The sequence below is a fragment of the Suricata suricatta genome, chromosome 4, assembly GCF_006229205.1.
Source record: "Suricata suricatta isolate VVHF042 chromosome 4, meerkat_22Aug2017_6uvM2_HiC, whole genome shotgun sequence".
Taxonomy (NCBI): Eukaryota; Metazoa; Chordata; class Mammalia; order Carnivora; family Herpestidae; genus Suricata; species Suricata suricatta.
In genome coordinates, this window is record NC_043703.1 from 53675938 (window position 1) to 53684046 (window position 8109).

Genomic DNA, 8109 nt, shown 5'->3' on the forward strand with positions numbered 1-8109 from the left:
GTGCCCCTCCTTCCATCTTTGTTTGTGTTCATTTAAAATCAGAGCTATGGCAGCTTTCCCTCTACATCACATTGCCTGCTTCTGCCTTTTCTTTCTTGGGAACTTTGGTAATGATACAGATAGGATGATATTTAAGAGTTCACAACCTTCCCGGGTCCTTTGCGTCATCCACAAATCTAAACCCCAGATGTCCCCTATTCCATTCTACCAACTTGGAAAATCAGAAAACTCCTTTTAACACAGATCAAAATTATCTCTCTCGACCTGATGCCAAGTAAGGATCAGCATAGCCCTCAGCTTTTCCATAAAATCTATCCTGTTTGGTGGTGGGCCCAGAAGAACTATATGGAAGCCGTGGGGACCAGAATTCCCTCGAGAGTCTGATAGGGCAGCTCAGACAATCTAGCAGCTGTGTATCTGGGGACTCTTCCTCACATCCTGAAGTTGTGTTAGACCTCCCAGACACCCCTGCCAACAGACCTCATCAACCCAGAAGCTGGGCCTCTGTTTGCTGACCCACCACTCTAGAACTTGGCCTCAGCCTCCCAGGCAGCTCTTGGCAGCATGAGGGCAAGGTGGGAGTCAACTCACACCTGTGTAGGAAGCAGGCCACTTCTCCCAGCCCCCTCCAGAGGCAGCTCAGGCATGAGCTTCCCTTCTTTGTCCAGATGGGCCGGCACTGACCCTGATGGCCACCAGCCAGCAGCATTATCACCTTCTCTGTTCCTGACAATCACAGGGGGCTTTGCACCAGGTCACTTGGCGTCAAAGCATGAGTGTCATAATCCTCCACTCAGGAAGTTCCAATGGTTGCCAGGTAACACCGTAGGCAGGGACTGAGGACAGCTTCAGAAGGCAAGCAAAGAGAGGCTGAGGATTAATCTGGAGTTTAACACAAACATGTGAAAACTCAAGCCCACAGAGAGGAAATAACACCACTTTTTCCCACTTCAGTGGAAGAGATCGCTGGGTCACTGCAGCTCAGACTCAGCTTCTTCATTGGAAATGTCTTGCTGCCAATGCCAATGAACAGGGAAGCCAGTAGGATGGGTGACAAAACTTCAGGCTGTTGCCAAGAGGGAAGGGGGCACTTGCTGACGCCAGCATGAACACTGCTACGGAAGCAGCCCTTTCTGCACTAAGGGCACCTCAGGCTGGCACCTCATCCCAGCATCCACGAGCCTGACTCTCTGCCTGAGCCATGCAGTCCTGGGAAACACACACACACAAACACACATAAAGGGCAGCCCATTAAAAAGGATGTAACTCTTGAGCAAAGAACCAAGGCATGAAGGCCGCACAAGGGCTCTCAGCCTCTGACCTCTGCTTTACCAGGTGACAGCACCTTTCTCTGGGGTGACTTGTGAGCAATTTCAGAGGAGTGTGCATGTGTTTTTAAACAAAGACACTGGAGCTCCTTGGTCACTGCTCAGGACCCAGTGTTGTTTCCTTTTTCAGCCTTCTTAAATCAACCTACCTATCTTCCACAGCCATTACTAAACATCCTCAAATCCTCTGTGGTCAGAAACTACTGTTTGCTTGAAACACAGGGTCGTTTATATGCTGGAATATGACACATCTTAGAAACGGCAAATCAAGGAGCATTCTAAAAATGAAGCACTGGCAAGAACACAAAAGGTAACTCTATACTGTCCAAAACATTTGGCTGGGAAATACCATCATTTTACACTTGCTGCAATCAGAGATGTTAATGGACCTCATCTTTCTAATTCTGAGTACTTTTTAAAAATGTGTGCCCTTGAAGTTCCAGCAGTTAAAGCCTGGGGTTTCTGTTGCTGTTTTGGTGATGAGTGCAGAACTGTTTAAGGATTTCTTGGAGTTGTTTAAGTGTGGCCTTATTTTCTCTTTTTCTTTCTCTCTCTTTTTTTGGGAGGGGTCAGTGCGGTGGGGTGGGATATGGTAATATTGACCCATGAGGATTTACTTAAATCCTCCTTGGTTATAGGCCTCCAAAGACAAAGCCATATCCATGGCAACCACAGGCGACCCAGCAGAAGAGAGAGCACATCAGACCCCGAGCATAATAGCCCTGTTTACTGATGACTAAAGTCTGGAAAGCAGTACCGTACACTCCAGCTCAGGCAGGCCTCCAGCCCGTCCTCGTCCTCCAGACCCCGCGGTCTGTAATCAGAGACACAGAAAGGAAAAGAAGCCCTTTTCCCAGCTCTCAAATGTTCCGCCTCCTTGGGAGAGAGGAATGCACCCCTTCTCATGAGCCTCCTGATGGCACAGGAAAGGAAATGGTGGCCAACTGGAGAAGAAGGCAGAGATGGAGCAAGTCATGCTGGTGCTGTGGGGCATACTTGTTGGAGCCCTCAGTGCCCTGGGGCTTCCCTGCCCAGCTGGGCACACTCTGGGGCCAGTCCCTGCAGGAACAGCCTCGCAGAGAGCCAACGCCCTGAGATAGAGGCGCACACAGAGGCCAGTTCACACTAGAACTTAGTTCACAGCCAAGTGTCTTGTGATTGGCCCTGTGACCCTCTTCTTGCACCAACGTGCCTAATTCTATGTCTTTTCATCTTCCCAATAAAACCCCGGTAAGCACACCAATTTGAGTAAAGAAAGGGCTGTGCATACCAAGTATCTGTTTCTGATGCAGGAGCACAAAACAAGAACCCACGCTGCCCGAGTCCAGCTCCTCCTGAATGAGTGCAGTCACGCCTCAGGCTCAGCAAGAGTTCTCAGGCTGTTAGTCCCACTGTTCCTTGGAAAAGTGAGTTCCTCAGAAAAAAACCCACCAGAATAGAAAGAACTCTGACCCAAAGTGTTTTCATTTAAACCCAAAACACACCAGAGCCCTGCATGGGAAGATTTCCATTTTTAGGATCTGGGAAAGGTGGGCAGCAGTGCAGGGGGACAGCAATCAACGGTGCCCCTATTCCCCAGAGTCTCCCAGCAAAGAAAGGCCATCCGGTGGCACTGAAATTGCAGGAAGCTTCTACCAAGGAGGACAGGGAGACAAAGATGTTCCTTGGTAGCAACTTGGGATTTTTATGTTTTCTATGTTGGGCTTCTACATACACATTTATCTGAATTTTTTAAAAGTTTCAGGGATGCCTGGGTGGCTCAGTCAGTTAGGCGTCCGTCCGACTTCGGCTCAGGTCATGATCTCGCGGTTCGTGGGTTCAAGGTTCTATGCTGACAGCTCAGAGCCTGGAGCCTGTTTCAGATTCTGTCTCTGCCCCTCTCCCACTCGTGCTCTGTCTCTCTCTGTCTCAAAATTAACTATAAAAAAATAAAAATTAATTAAAAAGTTCCAGCAGTGGGGCGCCTGGGTGGGTGGTTCAGTCAGTTAATCGTCTGACATTTGATTTCAGCTCAGGTCTCCTCTCTCTGCCCCTCCCCCACTCACACTGTCTCACTCTCTAAATAAATAAACATTTAAATAGATAGATAGATAGATAGATAGATAGATAACGAAATAAAAATAGTCCCAGTTTGAAACTGTTTGAAAATCAGTTTGAAACAGTTGGAAAATCATAGCTCTAGAGAGAAGAGAAGGGGATGGAGATCAGGAGAAGAGAGAAGGAAGGCTAAGAATCTTGGAATGCCTCCTGAGCACCTTGCATGTTTATTCAGTCATCCTCACGTTGACCTTTTCACACAGGGATTGCGTTTTTACTGCTTTTTAGATGAAGAAGTAGGATTTGAAGAAAATACAGAATTTCCCCTAAGGTTACACGTTGGCAGAATTGATTCCAAGTCCTCTGTCAGCGTTGAAGCTGTGCACCCCCCACCCCCGGCTGTTTGATTCACTCCAGCTTTATTTCTCTATAAAACTAGTAGCTGTCTGCCTATTATTCCAGATGACAAAATAAAGGTCACACGGTCTTGAACAGCTTTGCCAAGAAATTAAAAATATTTGGGGCCCCACTGAAGTCCCAGCAGGCCCCGAGTTGAAGCAGTCACTGTGAGCAAACCTTTGATGCCAGATTTATTGTAAAGTCTGAAAGCTCCGTACTGAAAAGCGGGGCCCTGTTTCTTGTCATGATTGCCCCAGGGACTCTTTGTTTTAGATCCCAGTGATCTGAAGATGTTTAGGCTGCTCCACTTTTACCAACACAGAGAAAGAACTTCGTAGAATTGGTAGGAAATAGAGCCAACTCTCTACGTCCGGGGAATTTTCCACAGTGTCCTTGCCAGAAAGGGAGCCTGAGCTCGAGTTACAGGACGAAGCAAAAAGGCTTTGCCAAGGGCTCCATTCAGAGCTGTGTGCTGGGCAACCGCTCGCTGTGTGGGACCAGCTTTTGTGCTCCTAAAGCCTCGTGCAAGTAGCCAAGGCTCCCTGAACAGAAATGCTTGTTTCTTCCAAGTTTTGACTGGTGGAGAATCTTGCCAAGAAAAGGTCTGGTCTAGCTACAGCATCGAGGGCAGGCGGAAACCGTGAAGCAACATTGTCCCGTGGGCAATGCCTTCTGCTCAGCATCTGGTCACTGAGGTCATTTTCCTCACCCAGCAGTGGCTTGTGGCCCAAGCAGACACTGGCGAATGAATCCACACGGGAACGTAAAGACTCTTTCGCTGGCTGCACACCTGATCCCTCAGAACATCCCCGAGAGTTGTTACACTTGTTTGACCTGATTCAGCACTGGGCATTGGGCAAGTCAGTGGGTGAGGAAAGGAACAGAGGACCTCGAGTGTCTACACTGGAATTCAGTGGCAAGGCCACGGACAGGCATCTACACCTAGTCATCTAACAGTAAACAACAAAACAAAACATAACCCCACACAACCAACTCAAGCACTGCCCCTCCCCGCCAAACACGCCCAGAAAGTGTTCAAAGAAATACAAGTGTTGCTTCCTTTGTCTTGTGGTGGAAAAGTGGAACCTTAGGTTTTCTCTTTCAGTGTCTCTTTATGGTCTCCACCTTCTACTTCCAAGCCCATTACCCTCCACCACCAGTATCTTCCTTGACCTCTAGGTACATTCCTGGGGATGGCAGCATGGTTGTAACTGGTGCCCTGAATCTACATAATCCCCTGGCTCCTAATGTTTACCCTTCTCATGTAACTTCTTTTCACTTTTTATTTTGAAATAGTTACAGACTCACAAGGAGTGGCAAAACATTTAAATTTTAACAGTAATTTACCTGAGCAAAGAGCTGTGGCCTTATTTACAGTGTCTCCCTTTCCTAGAAGTCTCTTGACCCTGTGGTGGATAAAACCTGAAGAAAGGAGTCATTGGATAGGAGACTGGAAATGTATGAACTCTTGGGGTTTAACTTTCTTGGAAACAGAATGATTATGTATATATGTATATGTATGTAGGCATATTTATATCATGTCTTCAGATGATCATGTTTATTTTTTTAAGTTAGTTTATTTATTCTGAGAGAGAGAGAGGAGCAAATGGGGTAGGGGGGGAGAGAGAGAGAGAGAGAGAGAGAGAGAGAGAAAATCCCAGGACAGAGCCTGATGCAGGGCTTGAAATCACAAACCAAGAGATCATGACCTGAGCCGAAATCAGATGCTCAACCGACTAAGCCACCCAGGAACCCCTCGCATATTTTTAATGATAGATGATACTGTAAGAAAAAATACCCTAGATCATGAACCTATTTCTTTACTCTTCTCTGATTCTTCCTTTGATGTTGATTCCTGGAAATAGAATTATCAGATAAGGGGAAGAAACATGTTTTTGGCTCTTGAGGTATATTATATGCTAAATGGTATTCCATGAAATTTGTACAACACCCTTCTGGCGTGTCCCACAATCACACACATAGCATATGCAAGAAGCTATGTGCCAACATTAAAGTGTCCAGTTTACAAAATAATTATAGCATAGGGTCTTTGACTGATTCCTCACATAAGGCCGCAAGATCGGAAGGGACTGGAAAATTTGCAAGACTTATAAAAAATAAACTAAAAAGCACCCCAGTGCCTCTGCTAGCTCATACAGTCAGTACCTTTGCACAAATCAGAAAGTCACAGCTTCCTCGAGACACTTTGCTGTCATCTGCCAGAAAATCGTCATAAGAAATATGAGATCTTTGCTGGCTGCAATGGGACCAGATGCCCATGGGGCTGTGCAGTGCACACTTGGTGCCCTTGGGAGGTCTGTCACTGTGGGTCAGCTACACAGCACAGCCTCTGCTACCTTCCCTGGCACATACTCGTCCCTCTCCTCTTTTTCTACCACCCACCGCTTGCAACAGCCAGGCACCATTCGGTGAGAAAACCCCCAAGCCTCCTATTTGCCTGAAAATGACAATTGCCCCTGTAGGTGTCTCGGCTTTCACAGGTGTTCCAGCCTGGATTTCCTGCGCTCTTAGGTTGCTCCATTTAGATGTCCCGGCAGTGCCTCAAATTTGTCAGAGGAGACAAATCTCATTCTCTCTGCCCCACTTCTCTGTCTCTCTGGGGACGCTTATCATCTCAGGGTTGTCAACAAATCGTGCCTTCCCTTCACACCCCATCGCTGAGCTATTGCCAGCTTCTGATCATTCCTCCTTTCCTTCCCCTCATGCGCCACTCTCTCTGCCTCCCTTGAATTCATTAACCCCAATCAGGACATTAACGAGCAAAGGTTATGGAAAATTACTCCAGCTTCTGATAACTGTCAGGTTCACTGTTTCCACCTCCACTCAATGAACACATTTGATGCTTACAGAATCTCCTGCCTTTCTCTCCACTCCCCCACTTCCAATTTCTCTATATGACAGCTTAGAATGGAAAACAGCACTAGATCAAGAAGCACCCAGAGGCAAGAAATCAATGGTAGGGGCCATTCCCTTTGGCAGATAGACGGGGTAAATTTATACACCGTGAAAACATCAGTGTAGAAGGTGATGCAACCAAACTACTGCAGATGTTGGCTGATATAGCCAAGACCCACCGGGAGTGGGGGTGGGGATGGGGTGAACTCCCCAGGTCCACTCTCCGATGTTGCCAGACCTGGACAATATCCTTACAGGCCTCCAACTTCTGCATGCAGTTCTGTAACGTTTACTCATGAATTTTCAGTGGAAATCGTAATGCAGGTAACGCTCTGCAAGCTAACCTGTGGTTCTAATGAGGCATTAGGCACACCCCAAGGGCCCACTGTTCCCATTTAAAAATCAGAGCATGGGGTTGTAAGGCAGCCAGCCAAAGTGTGTGGGCCCCAGAGAAAAACTGCTATTCCCCATAACCCCTCCAAACCCTCTTTTGCAACTTCCCTTTGGGAAATCTAGCAAGAAGCTGGGAGGGAGACCAGAGCCAGAGCAAGAGAATGACCTGCTGTCCTGAGCACTTACCAATGTTTTTGGCAAACAATCTGTGGCAATAACCAATCCTCTCTCCTCTGTCTCTCTTTTTTTTAATTTTTTAAAATTTTTTTTTAATGTTTTACTTATTTTTGATACAGAGAGAGAGAGAGAGACAGAGCATGAGAGGGGGAGAGGCAGAGAGAGAGAGAAGGAGACACAGAACCGGAAGCAGGCTCCAGGGTCTGAGCTAGCTGTCAGCACAGAGCCTGGCGCGGGGCTTGAACCCACAACCGTGAGTTCAGACCTGAGCCGAAGTCAGAGGCTTAACCGACTGAGTCACCCAGGCGCCCCTCTTTTTTTAAATTTTTTAATGTTTATTTATTATTGAGACAGAAACAGAGCATGAGTGGAGGAGGGGCAGAGAAACAGGGAGACACAGAATCTGAAACAGGCTCCAGGCTCTGAGCTGTCAGCATAGAGCCCGACATGGGGCTCAAACCCACAAATTGTGAGATCACGACCTGCGCTCAAGTCAGACACTTAACTGACTGAGCCACCCAGATGCCCTCTTTTTTTTTTTTTTAATGTTTTTTTATTTTTATTTTTGAGAGACAGAGAGAGACAGCACGAGCAGGGGAGGGGCAGAGAGAGAGGGAGATACAGAATCTGAAGCATGCTCCAGGCTCTGAGCTAGCTGTCAGCACAGAGCCCAACACGGGGCTTGAACCCACCAACTGTGAGATCATGACCTGAGCCTTAGCCAACGCTTAACTGACTAAGTCACCCAGGGACTCCACCTTTTTTAAAGTGGCTTAGTCAGAGTGGCTAAAATGAACAAAGCAAGAGACTATAGATGTTGGAGAGGGTGTGGAGAGATGGGCACCCTCTTACACTGTTA

General features: G+C 47.2%; 1 long non-coding RNA gene across 2 annotated transcripts; it reads left to right on the top strand.

Annotated features, from left to right (window-relative positions):
* The first annotated feature begins 840 nt into the window (after positions 1-840).
* On the top strand, positions 841-2773 carry LOC115289473. Of its 2 annotated transcripts, none has more exons than XR_003907647.1 (2): positions 841-1638; positions 2621-2773. It is a non-coding gene; the product is annotated as an uncharacterized LOC115289473 (long non-coding RNA). The 2 variants fall into 2 exon arrangements; XR_003907646.1 differs by lacking the exon at positions 2621-2773 and adding an exon at positions 1967-2567.
* The last annotated feature ends 5336 nt before the right edge of the window (positions 2774-8109 follow it).